General features: G+C 36.5%; 1 protein-coding gene across 1 annotated transcript in view; it reads left to right on the top strand.

Moving 5' to 3' along the window:
- si:dkeyp-14d3.1 (transmembrane protein 132C) overlaps positions 1-22,528 on the top strand; it is a 257,247-nt gene that overhangs the window by 188,709 nt on the left and 46,010 nt on the right. The gene's annotated exons all lie outside the window — the stretch shown is intronic.

Raw genomic sequence — 22,528 nt, forward strand, 5'->3', positions numbered from 1 at the left:
AGGATTTATGCAACATCAGGCTTGGTGACATGAACACACTTACCTCCTCAATTTTTCGTCTGTCCTGCACAAACAACTGCCAGAGGTGCAGAGCATCCTGTGCTTCAACATTTAACACACAAAACAAACTCATATGTGGACACATATTCAGAAACCCTTAACTCTGTCCAGTTACCTGTGGCCCCTTTTCTTTACCCTCTTTTGCTCTTATGCACACATAAACACACACACACCTATATATTTATACATACACACACACCGTCACACACATGGTTTTTACAATCTGCATGGCCCAATGTGTGAGAAGCACACAAGCGAGAAAAAGGAAGGCTGAATTAGATTACTCTGGATCACTGTGGCATGAAAAGCCGCACAGATAAGGTCCTCTCCTGCCTCCCTGCTACACTTCTTGCAGATAGAAAAGAGGAAATAAGGTAATGTAAAAGCAGAGCCGACATTCCCCGCTCTACACACACACAAATATACTGATAAATCAGCCCACCATCACCTCCTCAAGAGAAAACATGTTCCAATTCCAATACAACAAAACTGAAGTCTGTAATAGGAATGCTGAAGATAAAGTAGTCATACCCCACGTATAAAAAATACTTTATACCTATTGGATACAGGCCTAATAATGAGGACTGTTGAAATAAGAAGTGGGAGACCTGCCAGAGGGTTAATCTGTTAACACAAATGCTAAAATACATTAAGTGAGCTGTTTCTTTACAAGATCGTCAGAAGTGGAATGGATGCATGCCCCCGTTTGCTCTGACCGTATAAAGGGAATGTTTTCAGACTAGTTTTTTCCCTAGGTAAGCGCTTCATTTGAACAAATTCATTGGTATGTTAGTAAATACGCTAAAGATGCAGAGCAGTAGCAAGTCCAAGTTATTTGTTTTGTTTGAGATGCAGTCAGAGTGAAATTCGCAAAAGTTTTCTGAGTCTATGTTTGTTCTACATCTGAACAATGTTGATTTATTCCTTTTGGCAAGATTTACCCTTTGCTTATCGATTCAGTAAAAACCCAGTAAGACTGTCAGCACCTTCAACCACTGCTGGAATGCAGCCTATTTCATCTTGGTGGTGGAGAAAAGAAGCAAAGCAGATAAAACAGTAAGCTTTATATGTTTGAAACTTGTCAAGAGCTGCAAACTGAGATTTTGGTCTACAGTACTGACGTTCGTCTGGGATTTGCAAAATCAAAACTTTAACATTACATTATAACACAGGGTTACATTTACTGAAATCCCTGGTCTTTACCTTATGGCTTGTAAAGATGTTCAAACTAACTAACTAACCTTTAAATAAATGTATTACTTATTGTGCTGGCATCATATTACCCACAAAAACTTTAAGATTCCCAACTTTAGTTCAATACATTTATCGTCTAATCTTCAAATATTTCTAGGCGCAGCTTTTGAGTACTCTGGGAACTAAACTGGAGAAACTAAAAATATGGTTTGATGTAAATAAACTTTTCATAAATCTGAAAAAAAAAACTAAATATATTGTATGTGGAAAAAGGAAAGTAGTTTATGGGTATCAACATTGATAATAACTTGAATTGGAAGGTGCATATAAATATTCTAAATAGCAAAATTTCAAAACTATTCTTATGTTACGCCAAATTAAAACCTATTTGAATCAAAATGGTTTGTTCCTTCATCCTTCCATTCTATAGTTATTGTGTGGAAATATGGGGGAAATACCTATAAAACTAATCTACAACCAATATTCTTACTACAAAAGAAAGCAATGCAGTATACCAAGCTCCAACAAATCAACATTTTATTTGATTAAATTATTTAAAATTTGCATGATCTGGTTGATCCAGAAACAGCACACATGCTGTCAGAGACTTAGACACCCTGTCTGTAAGAAGGAGCGCTCCCGCAGGTCATTCATTCCTGCTGCCACCAGACCCTATAATAATGCACTACAACCACAATAACTAATAAATATTATAGTTTTTTATTTATTGACTGTGCAATATTCTGTGCAATATGCTGAATAGATATGTGAACAGAATAGTCATACCACTACCTCACCGTTGCTCCTTACCTACTACACTTTAACGTAAAAGTAAATCCACCTGTATATAAGCCATCCGGATTGTACATATTTTTATTTTTTATTTCTTATTTTTTTATTTCTTATTTTTATTTTGTTTTTCATTGTGTGCGATACGATATAGAAATAAGTAAAAATATCTTAAATGAAGTGTATTTAACCTTCATTTGAGTGGGTAAAATAGATAGTTTGCCAATGGAATGAGTATTTTTACTCTTAAAATAAAATAATTAGACAACATGCAGTTGAAATAAGACAATGCAATTGTGTTTTCTTATTTTAAGTGTATATTGTCTTGTTCCATTGGCAAAATGTCTCTTTTACCTCCTCAATCCAAGAACAAATGCACTTATTTTAAGAAAAAATACCTTTTTTAGACACAGATTTTTTCCAGTGACTTGCACCTTAATCCTTATTCATCTTGATATACTGTATATATATATATATTGTTTATTCTTAATGCACCTTTTTCCTCCTTGTTTGCACCTTCTTTAACTTCTATGCCAATATGTGACGAGTGAATTTCTCCGCTGTGAGATCAATAAAGCTCATCTCATCTAATCTAATCTAATCTAGGTGCAGACCCTAATGCTTCCTCACTGTTTGCAAGAGTTGTTTCAAACTAAAGAATCTAGATACAACCTCTGAGGGACTGATCTGCTTCAAAAACCCAAGCTTATCCTTTTGTTTGCCGTGTTACTACTTTTAATAATTGTGGATGAGTTTTATGATCAGTACTGATGGAAAATAAACAAGAAATCCCCTACATTGATGAGGAGAGGGGGAGAAAAGCCACGAGACAAAAGGGACAGAAGAGCAAAGGGTTAACTCTTAAATCTTTTCTTAAATTAAGTTAAGAGGACTGACTTCATAGAGAATGCTGAGGGCATGTTGACATAACAGCTTCTTTAGAAAGTCTGTTCATCTGTAATTAGCTCTAATTAGTCTAATGAGCTAAGACTAAATCTTGTCACAGTGTTAAAGCTTTGAATTAGGTTTTGACCCAAAATAATTTGAAACATCGAATCAAGCTATATACCTGACTATGTCTCTAAAGGTTGCTGTGTAGTGAAGCTAATGATTCTTAGAAATTGGACGTTTATTTTGGATTGGATCACATTTATGGTCCATTACTTCAGCTGTTCCTCTGACCCAACCCTGTCTTCTTTATGGGAGGTTTTAAAATGTTGCAGCCTGCATGGTTTATTCTAAATAGGTTTTTTTTTTTTTATTGCAATACAGCAGCCAAAGTGATAGGCTCTGCCACGGGTTACACTTGTGGGAAAGCAGCAGCGTCCTTTTGAGAGGGGACTTTCTTTTTTTTTAGCTCCCCTTTGAAGAAGGTTCCTCCTGTGTGTTGTCACATACCCACATGCACTGGGAGGGCTCAGAGCACCGTTCGCCACTTTGTCACCAATTTCAAACTGTGAAGCAGAGCTTTTGCAGATGCAGCAATTATTTCAAAGCACAAATGAAAGGACTAGTCAGAACTTTCACAGAGTTCAGAGTGAGAAAATACCTCCGAACTCTCTGTCAAACCTACATCGCTTATGTTTCTTCTTCAACTGCCTTTTCAGATGTTTTCCTCCTGTATATTTCTTTGTGCAATTTTTTTTCTGTTTCAACCAGACAAACATCCATTAGTATATTAAAAATGTAGATTAATAGCCTTACTAAACAACCCTTGACGATCTCTCTGTTGGCATTCCCAATTACACTTAAGCTGTAAAATAGTGGCGAATGAGTGTGTTTTTTGGGTCATCTGGAGATGGATTTTAGAGGCTGTAATTGGATGCCTGAGAAGATACCACAGCACAGCAGGAAGCTAGTTCATTATCTTTTAACATTGTGAAGTAATATGCTGCTGTCCAGGCTGCCCTCATCATCATTACCCATGCTGTGGATGCCTGCTGATGGAGAGGGAGCAGGGGGACAGGACATACATCATATCTCAACTCATCAGTCTTCCTTTTCCAGCTGAGACACCAAGCTGTGCTCTCCTGCACGCCCACATTCGCAGGCATAGAGATGAGGAGAAAGGAAAGCAGCGGTTTGTATTCACTTACTGTTCCGATGTATTGTTAAACAATACATCATCACCCCGGCTTTCTCAGGCCACTTCGCCTCTAACATGATAATGCCATCAATCAGCTCTGTCCAATGAATGTTTTACTTTGCTCTTTTCCATTCTTTTTCCCTCTATTGCCATGCACATCTTTTTTGTCGGGCAAGTAAAATGTGGAGACCCATTTATCAACAGACATGAGTGCGTACATGCCAGCTAATCCTGTCCAGATACGTCCGGTGCTCAATTTTAAAAACTATTCTTACGAATAGCATAGGTTGTATGCTCTAGGGACGCTCTGTGACTTTGGCCACTGTTGCTGAACACCCCTCTCCTCTGCTGCTTTAATGAAATAGAATAAAATCAAGCATTCACTTTTTTTTTTTTTTTTCACTCTGAATGAGTCACACATCCTATGAGGGGCTGACGGGTGGACCACAAGTGTGTAATCCATTAGCATTATACTACAGAGGCTGATGATTAAGTGGTAGCACTTATTGAGGCTGCTGCCGTATGTGCTTGTGTCACCCTCCATGTAATGCTAATTAGGACAACAGATTGTGGCAAATGCTTCTTTAATCCGAAACATGACAGCTCTCTTTGAGACCGTATGTCTTAAGGGGTTCAAGAGTTTTGAAGTTGGGTTCTGTTAGATGGTTATTAGGAGTTCACATCTTACCTGCAGTAAATAACTGCTGGTGTTTTATTTTAATATCAATCCAGCTATTTGCTAAGTAATAAAAGAAAAGTCTTCAGTGATAAAATGACTTAAATCTAAAATCAATCATCTTTTGTTTGAAGACTGTTTTAGAAACTTTGCACTATTGCTACATTTGCAGAAAGGTTTTTTTTTTATCTGTGTTTTTTTACTTGAATTGGAAGATAGAAGCTAATAAAACAAGCAATAATGTCCAGTGGGAAGCACTTAGCTGAAACAAAGCATGTCCATTGATTTGTGTACAGGTCATTACTTAATAGTATGACTTTTTAGACATCATTAGAGTACATTTCACTAAAGCTGCAATAATATGGGTTGGTTTTTACAAGTTTTTTGACCTAAAACACTCAAGAAGCTGAATTTTTGCCACCTCTTTCACACAGAAATATCCCATTGATTCCTTCCATCAATTACCATGTTTTCAACCACTGTTATTTTTTTTCCAAAACACCTAATAATGGTTTAAATGTTGATTCAATTCCTTTCCATTAATCAATACAAAATTTTTTCAAATAGACTTTTTTAAGACCTTTAATATATGGCTATAGTCTTGGCCCAATTTGAAGTAGCAGCGAGCTTCAGCCTTCAGAATCAATTTATCTGGATTTTTTTTTTTACAAGAAATTGCCAGAGCATTCAGTAAGGCCCAGAGTAACTGTCTAATTTTAATAATTTTTTTGCGTTTCAGACAGACTAGTAGCTTTCAGACAGACTTAAATGGCTAAAAGAAGCATTCCGCACTTCTATCGTTTCATCTAAAAAGACAAATTTAGCAGTCCAGTAGTATTTCCAGTCACAAAAATCAGAGAAGGTGGAGGTTTGACGAAGAAAGGAGCATTCACAATCACTTGATTGTTAAAATATACTGTTTTAGAAGTTGGAAACATACACAAGCTTGTCTTTTACCCTCTGATGATGTGTTTTTCAACCTCCAGCTTGCGTTTTGCTTAGCAAATGGTCAATCATCACTAAAAACATACAATATTAAGTACAAAACGTGTCCACTGATTTCAGCATTTTAATACAAAATAAATAAAATTCAATAAATATAAATATATTTACATAAATTCAAAAATAAAGAAATGTATTTTTTTAAGCATTGTTTTATCTACTGTATAAAATATAACAATGTGTTATAACAATTATCAGCAGTAATAATGCATTTTTATATTCAATTCAGTGCAGGTTATTTATTTAGCGCAAATTCACAACATATGTCATCTCAAGGCAATTTACAGAGACATGCTTTATAATTTTGTTATTAGTTCTGTTTGTGTAGAAACCTTGATATCATAAAAAGATATCTTTTTATCCAAATTCTTATTCATCAGTGTCATTTAAACATATGAGTATTTCTACCCTTCATTCAGAACCTTGTTTACTAATATCCCAAAACATTTCAAACCACCTTTCTGATTACAGAATGCTAAAAAGAGTGGTGAGGAACTACATGCATAATTCCTGTGTTGTGGAGAACTGAGTGGGTGATCCACATTGATTTTGCTTTTCATGTGCTGCTACACATGGGGAGGTACTTCGATGGAAGGCAGATACTCTAAGGTTTAATGGCAAATCCTGTGTCACTCAGAAAGACTGCATGCTCTGAAATCCTTCTCTAATTGAAATACCATGAGTGAGTGGGATGGTGTTGTTACCTTCCAAACTCTCTCATTACAGTTACATTCAAACAACCATTAAATATGCCCACCTCTACTGAAAGCTTCTTTACAATTGAGGTCAAATTGCTTGGTTAAGTTGCATTTCTCTGAGGATGACTTGAAAATGATAATTTATTTACAGATAAAACAGTACAATTATGTAAAAGGAATGTAAAAATATTTTTTTGTAACTACATAAAGAGACCGAACCACGTCTGTTTTAGTTTCTGGAAGTGAATGCTGTGAACTTAACACCTTTATATCACTTTTAGACCTCTTCAAAAAAAAAAGCTATTTTGGATTTTCATAGCAAACTGGAATTTTTCCCATTCTCTCAAACTTAAACTCAAAAATCACAATCATTTTGTTCTCAGACATGCGTATGCCTGCCCCAAAGGCCCTTACGTTATAACCGTCATTTTTTTAGCAAACAGGTTACAGAATTTTGCTCAACTTTTAATTAAAGAGACTTACAAAGTTGTCTGTATTACTATTTTAAACCTAATGTCCATATTAAAATATATACAATTTGTTTTATTTGCCTATATTTGTAAATTTCATTAAAATCAAATAAAATTTAAAAATTTTATTTACATAATTTATTATATACAACATGAGTCAAGAAAATACCAATGTCGTTGTATAAAGTATTAAACAAGAAAATAACTTTATAATGTGTTTTCTACATTTTGAATTTTTAAATGAATAGCAATTCTTAATTGAAGTTTTCTGTTTTTTTCTTTTTTTGAATTGGTAATGTACAAATAAAACAAATTGTATTATTTTTACATGGACTAGTAGAGAATTTTTCTAGCTTTTCAATGGTATTAATGCAAGATTTGTAAATATATTTTTTAAGAATTATAAGAAGTTATAGCAAAATTGTGTACCCTACCCCTAAAACAAAATGACGGTATAAGCATTGTCTGAGAAAAAAAATATTGTGATTTTTGAGTTTGTCTGGTCGAAAGAATGATAAATAAGATGCTATTAAAATCAAAAATTGTAAATTTTTTGAAGAGGTCTAATCAATAGACACCTCTCACTTCTCAAAATTCTTTTTGCAACAGAAGAAAAAAAAAAACACAAAGGGCATGATTTTTCTGAAGGACTCCAAATAAGGACCATTAAATTACATGTGCAATAATAAGTAAGTGTTTGTTGGATGATCTACAAAGATTGTTTGCACGAATGTTAAGGTGTGCATGCCAGTTTGGTTCTTTCTTATTTGAATAGGCAGATTTTGTGTCATATTTGCAGTTTGAGAGTAACTGTAAAAAAAAAAAAAGGTTATATTGTAAGCATTATTTATTTTTTGCGATAATGTCAAATATTCTTTATTGTGAAGTTTATATAGTTATCATATTTTAAAGAGATATGAGCAAAATAAATAAATAGTTTTTTTAAAATAACTGAAGTTAAATATTGAAAACGTTGTATTTCATATAATTTTGGAAAGTTTTCTTTGTCTGCTGATTACAGGTTGTGTGATGTGCAAGGGAGGAGCTAAGCTAAGCGTGATTGGCTAAGGGTCATGGCGGTCATGCTGCCACATTCTGAAGTAGAATGTCCAAGCTAATTCGACACATCAGCTGTTGCTATATTAGTCATAAACTGACAACAAAAATATAGTAATAATGATCTCAATCCATAAACTAAAAATAAATTGTCAAATACAGAATATATGATTTTTTTCAGAACTAGTTTTATAATATTTAAATGATTTTGAAATCCCACTCTGGATTCTGCTATTCAATTTTTTTTTTCCACTTTTGCTCATGTAGGTGTAATGTTAGCTATGTGTGGAATGGGTGTGTTTTGCTCCTGACAGAAGTGTTCATCAAGCTTACAAGTATTTGTGCCACCAGCTCTGTGTCCTGAAGTACATCTGAGTTAAGCCTATGGAAGCCTAGGCAAGCTGGCATTGTGGATCTGAATTTGAGAGAGGTAAAACAATTGGACAGGGTCGTCCCCCTACATGCATGGCTGACGCTTTATCGACTGGCTCTGTGTGACCAACAGTGGGCTGGAATTAATTTAGAGTGGTGGTGGCTGGCCTTCTGGCACATCTCCATGGTCACGGTGAGCTAACAGCCAACACACGAGTGGGGGTGTTGCTTCACTGGAGCCAGAATCAGTCAGCTTCAGCCCATCACTGAGCCCCCTTGCCTGTGCAGCGAGGTTGTTTTGTCCCCCATGTCTGACCTGGATTCCTTCATAGATTCATCTTACTGCTGTTGAAATACATCAGGGACATCCGTTCTCCTCCCTGACCTACTGATCTAAATGAATCCCCATTGTAGTACTCTTAAGAACCTTGGGGGATTTGTTCTATAAACTTATAATACAGTACTTCCATGCTCACTCATGTTTTATTCAGAAGCTCTCTTTCAAGGAGTGAGGCACAATTCATGGCCACTGAGCTCCTAAGGGTGACTCCGTCCCTCTAGTGCCATCCCTCAATAACTCATACATTTTATGTTTTAAGTGCAGACTTTGTATTCTTATGTTAATGTACATTCTGGGTCAAGCAGATTTAAAATATAGGAAGATTTAAAGATGAATTTAGACAACATTAATAAGCATTATTACTACACCAAGCTTAACAAGGCTTTATAGCAGGGATGCAGATTAAGGCATCAAGAGCAAATTATCATGTAGTTATTATTTGCAGTTGGATTTGCCCTGTCAGCAGCATGTCACTGTGACACTTCCCCAGAGTCAAAGTTTCCCCATAAATCATGTGCAACTCATAAATAATTTAGTGCTGAGAGCAATCCAGTGTGACTAAAACGTTAATACTCCACATGAACTGCCGTGCAGATTGTCATGCATAACTGTGCAAGCAGCTCAGATAATGTTGAAGTTGTTTTTGAAGTTGTAAACGCAACATAAATCCATGCTTCTAACAGTGTGCTATATTTACCCCCAGTGGTACTCGGGGTGCCTTTACCACTGGTCAGAATATGTTCATGTTGTTTTTTTGTTTTTTTTCAAAAGTTTAATACAAACACTCTTACTGGAACGTTACAAATGACATTAATTTAGCTGGTTCCTGTTGTATCCGTATTGATTTACCTGTGAACACCAAACTTGGACCTTGGATCAATTTCAAACCAAATTTAACTGTGTTTCAGGTCTAATTTTCAAAACCAGTGGACTATATCCAGTCGATATTTTACTTGGTACGGCTAACTCCTATTAGCAGTCTTAGCTAATAATGTATTCCTCCTCACTCTCTATCTTTTTCACTCTCTAGCAGTGTGTTCAGGAGGTTGCATATGACTATGAAATATTTGGAAGATAAAAATAGTAAAGTGCAAAGGCCATGTTTTTAGAGAGCCTATCAATGAGTTTTTATCTAGTTAGACCTCGTTGAGTTTTTCAGGAAAATGTTGAGAAGACTCTGGCCTTACCTTTGACCATTTAACTAATTGAACTATTTCTCTACAGTAAATGTCTTTAGCTTATAACAAATAATTAAAAGTACAAATGGAAGAAATTATTGTACCACATTTATAATGTATTTAGCAAAAAAGGTACTTGTAATAGAAAATTTGATACACTTTGTGAGTGAGCTGCAGCATTTTTTTACACCATAGGCCTTTTAAAAAATTTCTAATTACCATGCTTTTCAAGACCTTCACCTTAATGGCCCCATTATGCATTTAAATGTTTGCCAGAAAAGGTTTTGTTTTTCAGGCTAATCAAAGAAACTAATTAGTAGCTTTGGAAATATGTTTATTTGCTGTTGTTGAAGGTCGGGATCACACTAAAATGTATCCATCTGTCAGGATGTGTTTTTTTTGTAGTTGCAAGTTTGCATTTTGGGTATTGTTAACTGTTGTGTGTTGGACAAATGTTATCTGCACTCCAAGGTTTAGCCAAAACCCTTGATATTTGGGCTCCTAGCACCTACCAGTCGTCTCTCATCTGTTTGCTGACTTAGCTGTCAAACATTAGCTACATAATAAAGCTCTCCAGCATAAATGTTTCTGATTTTTCCATTCAGTGTCAGATCTTCTGTTGTTTCACAGCCCGGCTTTGTTTTTCACTTTTCTTTTTTTAGCATCATTAAAACCCGCTCTAATCATTCACCTTGACTCGCCATGCCTGTGTGTGGGTATTCAACCACTAATCTGTACTCCAACCACCATTATTTATTATAGGTCATACAGTAGGTATTGGATTCTCGACCTATTATCCTTAAAGAAGAATTTGTAAAATAATATATTAAACAAATACAAACATTTACAAAACACTTGTCTAACATGATCTACTGTATTTTATTTTAAACAAAAACATGTCCCGGATAAAATATGCTGTAATAACATCTTTGAAATGTTTCTTTGAAATTTATCAGATTTATTTTTATTTTGAAAGTGATACACAAAGACTAAAGGTGCATTCAGCACAGTTTCCTTGGTAATTTCCATTGGGAGTTCACCGCTGTACCTTTCAGATCCCTGGTGTTTTCACCATGGATTGCACCAACAAATGGGAGGAGCTTGAGCTGCACTCCCTTACCTTGCAAGCAAGATGAATTGTCGTGAGATTTGTGAATTTATATACTTACGAAAATGCTGCAAAGAGTTCAAGTTTAACTACATTTATCAATTTGGCTTAAGCCAGCTCATGACACCCCATCCTCATGAAAAAAACTCAGCAAGTAGACTGAATTATTGGTGCTACATTAGTGCAGGTTTGTGCCATTAAAATTATAATTTGTGCTACTTTTGTTTCAGAGATATTAAGGATTATTTAAAGGAATAGTACACCCAAAACATGATTAGCCTTCATTTTCTACTCACCCCCATGCTGAACAACACTCTGGAGTACTTTTTTGATATCTCAAATGCATCTGGAGATCTGGGAGGCTTCTTGCTGTCTGCTGACATTCAAATAATGGAGGTCTATTGTGCCCGAGGCAGAAAGGTCCACAAAAGTCCACAAAAAACGTGTCAATATTCCTCCATACTGCTCGTCCAATGTAATCCAAGTGTCCTGAGTGGGTAGCGTCCAGAATTTACTCGAAACGAAGTCATTTAGAATGTTTTTAGAGCATAAACATTAGTGTATAGGATTTCCTGAAAGCGCGCGCCTGCGCGTTCACGACGCTACGGAAGCCGGCAGACCAAACCAGATGAAAGTGCGCATTCAGCGTCTGCTCTGCCGATAATGCAAGCGTAGAAGAAGAAATGTGCTGTTTACCTGTGCAAAGAAAGAAACAACGAAAGAAAAATGTCTGAGGACTTCAGTGTTGAGGAAGAGCATGAGTTCTTTGCCGAGCTGAATGCGCACTTTCATCTGGTTTGGTCTGCCGCGGTTTCCGTAGCGTCGTGAACTCGCAGGCGCGCACTTTCAGGAATATTGACACGTTTTTTGTGGACTTTTATGGACCTTTCTGTCTCGGCCACCATAGACCTCCATTATTTGAATGTCAGCAGACAGCAAGAAGCCTCCCAGATCTCCAGATGCATTTGAGATATCAAAAAAGTACTCCAGAGTGTTGTTCAGCATGGGGGTGAGTAGAAAATGAAGGCTAATCATGTTTTGGGTGTACTATTCCTTTAAGGTCATCCAGAGGTCACAGCCTCATATATTTAGCTTCTAATTGAACCAAAGTAGTCCACTTTTTTAGTGCTACTATAGTGCAGATTTGTGGAGGTAAAACTATTGTTTTGGCTGCTTTGGTTTTTAAAATATAATATTTGTTTTAATTTAAGCAGTTTCTGAATACCAAGTTATTGCATAACATAGTACAGTATGTCATTGCTGTGCGGGCATTAAATATTACATTGGGCATGTTTACCTTATTCAGTGGGTGGACTGGTTGTTTCACAATATTTAGTTTATCCCTGGTAACCCCATGGCATTTCCTGTCAAACCGTCTATCGGAACTTTACAATGAAAGCATTGGTGAAAGGTAACCTTGAAAACCGCTACAGTTATTTTTTTATTTATTTTTTTGAGTCGGCTTGGGAAGACCATACATTTCGGAGACAGCTCCAGAAGCAGTGAAAAAGTAGTCCACTTTTTTTTCATCCAGAGGTGTATGTAGCCAGGCAGAGAGCACCAGTACTTGGGAGAGTTAGTGGCTGACCAATGTCTGCACTTGAGGTAAAGTAGGACAACGAACAGTCTTTCCATGACTAAATTAAAACATCTATTTTAAAAGCCACCTAAACCTCTACAGAGAATTCCTCACCTTATCCTTTGTCAACATTATTTTCTCTACAACCCATTTAGATTGAAAAAAGCTGTTCCTCCGCTGCACTTCTTAGAGCTAAATTACAACCACACCCAGTACCCGAATGGTTGCTTTGATGCGATGTCACAGCATAGTTTTGATTTTTCAACTTCAGTGGTCAACGCTGTGCTCTCTCCACACAGTGCTGCTGTTTGACAACACATCAGTTCTATAAAGCAGCACAGGATGAGTGTGGAGCAATGGCCGCCTGTCACCTTTGGGATAATATGTAAATCCCCTAATTCGGTCTGTTCACCGACCTTGTTTAAATTTAAATGATCTCAGAGTTTCCTTTGATACATGACATAAAAAAAAAGACACCTGCTATATTTAAACACAATGCTGACATGATGCTTTGAATGCGGTGGAAAGTTGGCACCAAAACCGGCGATTAAACAAATTACTTTTCGATACTATACTATAACTTAAATTGTATAACTCAATAACAAAACAATTTCAAATATGATTGTAATAAATAGAATATATATAAGGCATAAACAAGACACAACCATAACAAAAACACATAAAAATGATAAAGCTGAATTTACTCTGATCAAATTACTTTATTAGAATTTATTGAAGAAAAAAAATAAACTTCTAAACAAGATTGTAGACCGTGGTTTGCCCTCTTCATAAAAGCCTAAATTCCTGCTTAGTCATGTCACAAGGATGCACCACTAGCCTGTAGGTGTGCAGGTTATGGGAACAGGATGAACTTTTTTATTTCAACCACCCTCAAATAAAAGGTTATTCTGTATGAACTCTCTTTGTTTCATGTATGATGAGTCAGTAGCCCTTCAACAGAACATTTAAGGTTGATAAAGCGTGTGTTTAATTAAAGGACCACCACTGTGAAACTTATCTGTGGTTGAGTTTTTTTAATCTTGAGGTAAAAATTAATGACACCTCCTTTGAAACACTGAATACAAATCCAAGGCACATTACAGCTTTCTGACCTTAAAACCCCGAAATTAATGGGAAAGGGGCTGTCAGTAATCCTTTTTTTTTTAACTTTTTCTTCTTCAACCTTTTGGTTTTTTTAACACTAAGATTTTCAGACAGCTGAATGTTGAAATACTCTAAATCATGTCCAAGACTCTGCATCAAACTGACCATATCAATGCATTTTTTTTTTTTTTGCACCAAGTTTTTTCTCCCACAATGTTTACATTTGATCACTGCTGCACTTAAAATGATGTATTGAAGGTTTAAAGTTGTTCAGACTGAGCACAGCAGTTCCTTTCATTCCCACTGTAGTGTTCTTATAGTTTACCCCACAGAAGGTGAAGCAAGAGGATCTAGGAGCTACAATTTAATGAATTTGGATGGAGGCTGTGTTTTCTGTTCCATAATTTTCCGGTCATCATGTTGTCATCCTGTTCATCCTGTGTTTGTAACACCCTGGTTTCAACCGTGTTTATCCTGTTTTTCAGTAAACTATCCATCACCATGCAATATTTGATGGATGGTGAAGGAGAAGGGTTTGCTACAACTGCTCCAACAGAACAACACATCCCTCCCCTGTTACCCTACTTATTTCTGCAATCAGCTGTTAGGCTAGCTAAAGTGAGCTTCTATGCTTTTCGGAAACATTTGCAGTTGTGACAAACCGGGATGGTCAGTGCATGCAAACCAAAATATCAGTTAATTACCTGAATTGAGGCAGATGTAACAGAGATAACCCAAGTAACAGACCAGCAATACTCAGCTTCCTATACTGTGTCATTTTACAAAATGCTAAATTACAACTGAAAGTATTGTCTACTGTGTGTACATTAAAACTACTGCCAGATTAGATGGTGTTTATTCTACGTGAACATGTATGTATCCTACAGATATTTCAATATTTCCTCAAAGTTTGAAGGGTCAAAGATTTGTGTTAATCTGTGTTCAATTTTTTTCTGCTGTTTTCTTTTCTAAAAGTCTTTTTAATGCCTTCTGAGCAAAATCTTAAACAAAAAAAGTTCAGGGGTGGGCTTATATGTAAATTTGAGCAGAAATAGGCATTTAAAAAAGGCATTTGTGGCATACTTTCTGGTTGCCTGAGAGCCCAAAGCTCATCTAACCCAGGAAACAATCCCTTAAAAAGCACTGGATATATTTAAAAAAGAATCTCCTCACCTCTATGCGGCCGCAGCTGTATGATTGGTCCATCAGTCGCTCTCCTCCAGTGATACAACTTATTCAGAACTGAACACCATTTGTAAAAGATAGGCTCTGTGTCTACACCTTGAAGCTCTCTCTGGTTCTTTTCCTTAAAAGAGATCACTCGGGAAAAACTCTTTAAATAACACTTCATAATGTATATGTATTAAATAACCAGGAGACATGACAGCAGATTTTGATAGAAATTGTAATCTTACTCAGATCAGAGAAGTTGCTTAGAGTTACAGAAGGCAGCGCTTACCAGCTGGGCTCACTTCACAGGAAGTGGCCCTGATTAACAGTTAAAGAGGCATTTTATACAATCCCAGTCTGCCTCATCATCACATTTTACATTATACATGTTAGCAGATGAGGAGACATCCATGGTCTTATCTAAATATTACACTTTTTTCTTAGCTAAAGGACACCGCTCTCATTCCATTCCCAAATATTTGCCACATACAGAAGGAAGATTATAACTGTATATCCGGACAGAGGAACTGTCTTAATTAGATAAACTACTGGGGAAAACATCAGTTGTGACATGGTACAGGCAGCTAATATTAAGGTGTAATAAACTCACACATCATCAATGATAATTTCCCTAACAAAAGTTTTTGCATCAAAAGTAGAAAACTGCAAGATTACTATTTGTAATCATACTGTGAGATTCTCAGTATGGCATGTGCATACTTACAAATAACACTTTTATTTTAAATAGATAGAAATAAAATAATGTTTTGTTTTGGAACAATCACTCATTTTGTTTGGCTGAAGTTCCACTTTGACTACTGACAGTGATTGAGTTACCCTTCCTGCATTGTCTCTTCATTATTGGCTGAGATACCAGATAATTAGGCCCTCAGAAACACTTTCTATTCTTAGGTGCTAGTTCTTTTTGTCCTCAACATGATCCCTCATTACACCTTCTCTTAAAGTGAGTAGATCAACCCTCAAAGCGGCCATGGAGGTAATTCTCAGTCTGCCATTCTTGACCGACAGTAATGAGCAGATCAGATTGCGGTCTGCCGTGTACCTCAGACAAGGGGTTGCAGCTGAAAAGTATGCAGAGGTATGTTAAAGGGCAATGAGGGATATAACAGTATGAAAGGTTTTCTGATTTAAAACACTTTTCCCCCCATCCTCCTTCACACCTTACAGTACCTCCACCAAACCCATGCATCTTTCATCCATGTCCCCTCCATCAACTCGGAAGATACAAGAGAAATAAGAAAATAAAGACAGAAGAATAACTGGTTCTTTCTTTGGGAGAAAAGGAGTGCGATGGCAAGAGAGGGCCACAAGAGAGAGACCCTCATTAAAAGGCAGTGTCTTAGCTTCACAACCATCCCACCACTTCACTACGCTGTCATGCAGTGATGTATCGCTCTGCATAGTGCTACCAAGGCCTTTATTCCCACTCTTCTCCATGTTTCTCGACTCTACGGCCAATTAAACGCCCACTGGAATCGAGAGAAGGAAGTTACACATTGAGTACTCCACAGCATGGAGAGAAAAACTGATGAAAGGACATGTCTCTTTTTGTCTACTTAATAGCTACTTAATAGCTCCAGGACACTGAGTGGCATTTAATGGCAAGCGTGCGAATCGTGAGTTGCGGACTATCACATTATGTTTCCAACAAGACGCTGACCTAACACCCTGGTATGAAAATGTTTATTTAAATGATGGATGCTACAAGGAACAAGTTATTGACTGTTGACATAAATCATATTATGCACCTCCGCATATCAAGATCAACTTTATGTCTTTAAGAGCAACTTTATAAGCTATTAGCTTATAAAGCCACAGCAGTGAGGATGCTGATATGATCTGTTATACACTGAGTATTGCCATGTTTGACACTTTATCTTATTTCTGCAGCAGGATACATGATGTAGTGTGTATAATCTTCAGTACATCACCTGTTTGACCCTTTTATTGGTAGCTGTGCCTGGGAACATGGGGTCAGTGTGTGGATGCATTAGCACAAGTGTTGAGGCAGAATCTAACTTAACAGTGGGGCAGCCAGCTTTGCTGCTTCTCATTCTGCCCATGTCACTCAGGCTGACACCATAAATCTCACTTATTTTCAGATCCAACCGAGACATGGGGAGAAATTACGGCCCAGAACACATTACCAGCCACAGTGGCGTGCTGAATGCTAACAGAGAGATCTTTGATAAAGCAGACAGGCAGTTTTACCACAGATTATTGAACAAAAGACCCCTGTCTCGAAGACTGGGGATTGCAGCTTTGCCTTTAAGTGCAGCATAAACTCCAGCATCAGCAAATGAAAATTTAAAGTCTTTCAAAAATGTATAACTACCAAAAAGAACAAATAGGTATGTTGGTAAGGGTATACATGCATGTCAGTCATTGGCAGGGTTGCTTCATCGTTCAATATTTGGTATCATTATTTGATTGCTTTGTCTTTTTAAAAATCTTCAATTAGACAAAAAAAGAGATGTTCTTTTTTTGGTTTGCCTTTCTCTGACAATGCACCTAAAATATTATTAATATTAGTACTGTAGGGTATTAACATACCCTACAGTACTAACCCTAACCCATTAGGCTTATTTTACCAAATATTTATGTGTTTTCTTTTTATTAAACTAAAGTAAATATATGTCTGGCTGATTGATGTATATGTTTATAATAAATGTGTATGTGTGATGCGTATTGTCACGTCTTGGTTGAGGTTTGGAGGACCCAAATGCAGAGGCAGAGGTGAATACTAGTAGTTTCAATGAAAATGGTAAAGAAAGGTAGTCCAAAAATCCAACTAAAAATGTAACAGACCAAAACAATGGAGACATCAAGGGAAAACACGTACAAGGAGCCAGGGAGAGACGAGGGGAGACGACTACAGCGAAGAAAGGACCAGCAACAACCAGGAACCAACAAAAAGTGAGAGCAGAGGGAGAGCATACATAGCTGACAAAGACAAAGGGAGGGCTAACGAGCTGATAAGGAGCAGGTGTGAGGAGACAACGAGGGAGCCAAGGGGAAAGGAACACACACACAAGAGGGCAACAGAGGACAGAGGAAAACATGAGAACTAACATAAATCTAGAAATTACAACCAAATAGGAATTAAACCAATAAAACTAGAAAACAAGGAGCAAAGTAAAGCACAACATAACCAAAACCATGACAGGTATGTTTAGATGCTCAAATCAATCAGTTTTTTTCAATGGAACATTTAAATAATTCATGTGGTGCAAAAAGTCCTTTACAACTTAATAAAAAAAACAAGAACATTTTAAGACAAAATAGATAAGAAATGTCTAAAGGTAAGAAAAAACAAAACAATAAAAGTAAAATATAAAAAAAAATGCATTTATATCATTTCTTTTTTATTCTGTCAGAAGATTTGAAACCCATACATTCATATTTTGACAATGGGATGCCTTAATGGCTGATACTGCTCTCCAAAGCCCTTTAACAATTACCTGTAAGCCATACTTAGAGGCCAATTCACTTAGACACTAGCAGTAATGGCAGCCATTGTGCTCTGCACAGTAAATAATTTTTTTTTAAAACTCTCTAATCCCAACACCTACCCAAAAAAAAAAAGAACAACGATTAAGTAAAAGGAATCTAAGTTTGAAAAAAAATATTTCTTGTTGTCATTTAACATGTCTTTTTTTTATGTATATTTCTTCTGATCTTTGGAAATGAGCTCAAAGTCTTTGAAGTTAGAAAAACTCAATACTTACTTAGTCACTCCTAATTTTTTTCAGCTAGTAGAGACATACTGGTAAAGTTTAAAAAGTACTTCCAATATAAATATGTTAGGGGTGTTAATAATTTTGGACTAAAAACTGGGGGTAATATTCTGTCATGGAGAAAATTACAAATCACCTTTTTTGCCTTTTTTACCATATTTCATCATGTAATGTACCTTTAGAAGAAGGAATCAAATAAAACACAGTGGTTTAACAGATTTTCCTTGACTACATAAACTTGTTTCTTTCTATCCTGTAATTTTTTTTTGATACATACAGTATATGACCATTATTTAAGATCCAGTATGATCTAGTGTTTTTGGTCAAAAGGGAGAAAAATAACTTGCTTACTGCAGTATTGCGTTGAATACAACTCTCTTAGAACGCTGTTTTTAAAAAGTGTAAAATTCAAGAGCTTTAAACATAATAGCAGGTGATTTTTTTTTATATATATATAAAATTACATTTGGAAAATGACACATTTCAAATGTTGATCATATTTAAACCTCATCAGGCACTTGGCAAATTCTCCCACTTTCAAAAGGCCCCACTTCATTGTGTCTCTATTCACACTGCTTCAAGCTTCTGATGTGCACCACTGGCTTCCATTTTGTGTTTAATTGCGCTGCTTGTGTTTAAGTGTGTGGACCACTGATGCATCACCATGGAATCCCGCAGTGGCTTATTACTGCCAGGCTCCGCTATCTGCTGTTCCTAACCTGCTGGGTCATTTCCAGCTGCTGTAATCTAACATTAGCCTCCGCTTTTACCGGGTCCCAACCATTTACCCCCTTATATATTATAGATGACCCCCAGAAAATGGAAGAATCCCAGCAGACATAGAATTAATTTACCGCAGTCCTCAATTTTAAGGAAAATTGAATCAAAGTCAGCGCCACAGACAGAGAGAAGGTTTATATTCCAGTGTCACAGTCTATAAAACCTGAATGAAAAGCTATTTGATGATTAAGTGTTTTTTGTGATTCATTGGTATCTGTTGGTTTCACTAATAATAATTTCACTGTAAAGTCGCAAAGTCTCCCAAAGCCCAGACTTCTTTCAATCAAACCTAATCCCCCTTTTCTCTCTCTTTATTTTTTTGAATCAGTCTCATTTTAAGGCTCACGAATACAAGTCTTTACAAACTGAGTTGACAGTGAGTGTTCATATATTTTGGGAATACCCATGAACGCGGATGTGAAGTCAGTCCTGTCGGTGCTCATCAGGTTTAGCTGGAAAACTCTAAACAAATGTGACATTTAATTCCGCAGACATCCTTTTACTCCAGAGATAGATTTTTTTTCAAAAGAGAAGGAAGAAAAAGCTGAGGATCCCACAAATCTTTAATGCAATGGGGGTGATGGGGAGAAAAGTGCCTTGGGGTTCCTGACTATTGAAATACAGGATATCGAGGGAGAGAAGCCAGATGGCACCAATAGCAGAATGGGAGCATCTCACAATAAGAGACTTTTGTCAGGTTTAAAAATTAGAAGAAGTAATTTGGGTCCAACAAAGTAAAGCAGGCTTGTTTGTTGTTCAGCCCAACCATTACGGCTGTTATTGACAAAAGAAGGAGCTATTTGCAGAGTTTAATATCAGCATAAGTTCAGTGCAGGTTGTTCATCTTTTATGCTTTGGTAAGTTTAGAGAGTAAAACTTACCTTGTACGTATCTAATTGGTCCCAGTTATCTTCATCGACAAAAGTGTTGCGTGTTACTGTGTGTCTGTAATTAAAGGTTAAGATTTCTGTTCGGAGTTGTGGAGTTGTGGCAATGAACTTGAGAAGCAAAGCTGTCTAGACCAATTAGTTCAATTACAAAGAGCACTTCTTCTGCAGTGGAGGTGAAAATTGGAGGATTTGGTGGTCTCAGTGAGAAAAGGATATGGTCTAATTGGGCACTAAATAATAAGAACCAGACTGCTGGGGAGGTAGTTCTGGTATATTTATGATTACTTTGCCAAAACCTTTCCCAGCATTTCAGTTATTTTGGTTTATAAGTTTGTCAACATCTCTTGTTTTTGGTGTTAAGGCTACTAGTTGAAAATTACAGTACAGAATCATATATTTTCTTAGCTGTACACAATTAACACTGATCCTTCACACTTCCTCCAAGACATTTCACAATTTCCCTGGTCTGCTACTATATAATGATGTAGTTATATGGATTGGTATATTTGAACTGGAAAGTGAAACAAACATCCGGCCTTCTACAAAACATTAATCAAATAGGTGTTGAAAGGTGTTTAAAAAAACTGAGCAGAATCCGGTTGTCGGCGATTTAAGTCTGTTTTGTGGTTGCCATGACCCAGGTAAGTGGGCATAAAAGGACATTCTGTCTACTTTACTGACTTAGACTGAAGGTGGATTTATACTCAGAAACCAGGTCGTCTGCTTCAGACACTCTGCTACAACTCTCAGAAATTGTAGGTGGCCGCAGACAGGGTGCCTCTAAATAGTCAAACCTACATCCATTTTACACTATGCATATTTCCTGTTTGGTACCTTATTGGCTTGTTTTGTTTGTATGACCGCCATTGTGGAAAACGACTTGTGAAGATGGACCAGCTAGAAGAGCGTGGTGCGGGAAAACGCTGGGACCTTTTTTCCACCTGGACCTTTTTCGCCCTCATGTTTCTCCGTTGTCACATAAAACTTGTCCCCCCTTCCTCACCACCTCGGCCGTATTTAGACCCACAGCCAGAGCTAGCTCCTGGTCGTCCCTCTTGCGTTTTGGCGTGGAATAACATAGCGGAGACAACGCTTCAATATTGGGCATAAATCAAAAATATCTGCATCATACCTGCAACAAGCTCACTGCGACACACTGCTGCGGGAGTATAACCAGTCCTTTAGACTTAGGCAGACTTTGTCATTTTGTACACACAGAGTGTATACAAAAAGAAGTTTTGTTCAGTACAGTTCTCAAGAAAAAGTTCAGTTTTTAAAGTGCAGCAGTGATCAAATATAAACATAAGGCTGGGATATGATTTACGGTTTCCAACATTTAGCCCTTTTTTTTACTGTCTACTATTACTTATACTAAATTATTAGCATGCATTTGACCCTGCACATGGTTTTGAGTTGAAAAATAGAATTACCAGTTACAATAAATACCTTAAAATTGTATACATTTTTTCAACTCTTACACTCCGCAGGGCTGAGAAAATCATTTAACAGCATTGATAAAGGCTATTGTATGGCTAAGTACAGTAAAACCTCAACCTCTTCAGAAACAACAAGCAGGATCCATTAAAGAAAGTGCAACTAACAATGACAAGCAGTGGATAAAAAGAGCATCATATACAGTGTTGAAGATAACAGCGTGTAGGGCAATTGTGCCCCCAACCAACCCCCCAGAAAAATATGCATTTGTAAAAAAATAAAAGTGGAACCTGTATTGTAGTATAGAACAGCCATAAATAAATCAAAATGCTATGATTTACCTAACTATATATTTTAATAGAAGTTAATAAATACACATAAGACTGAGCTGAAATTAGCTCCAAAGAGCTGAAATGAGATAAGGAGGGTATTTAACTAAGTAATTAGGTAAAAGATCTTGTAGACAAATATTGAACTCATGACAAAATGGAGCAGAATGATTTTTTTTTTTTACACTTGTTCCATCAAATCTCTTCCTATTTTTTACAGGAAAAACTAGAAACACACAAGCTGACACATTTTATGACAGAAGGAGCACCTAATATTAAAATTAGAGATAAAAAGTAATTCTAATAATTATAATTCAACAGCTTCAAATTAAGTTTAGGTTTGCACAGTTGATGTTGCATTAATAGAATCAGAAAATAAAAAAAATACTCTAAAATTACACATTTAACAAATTAATTTATCAGCTAATTTTTTTTTTATATTGTGTTTTACATAA

Source organism: Cyprinodon tularosa, unplaced genomic scaffold, assembly GCF_016077235.1.
Source record: "Cyprinodon tularosa strain WSP-4 unplaced genomic scaffold, ASM1607723v1 ctg426, whole genome shotgun sequence".
Classification (NCBI taxonomy): domain Eukaryota; kingdom Metazoa; phylum Chordata; class Actinopteri; order Cyprinodontiformes; family Cyprinodontidae; genus Cyprinodon; species Cyprinodon tularosa.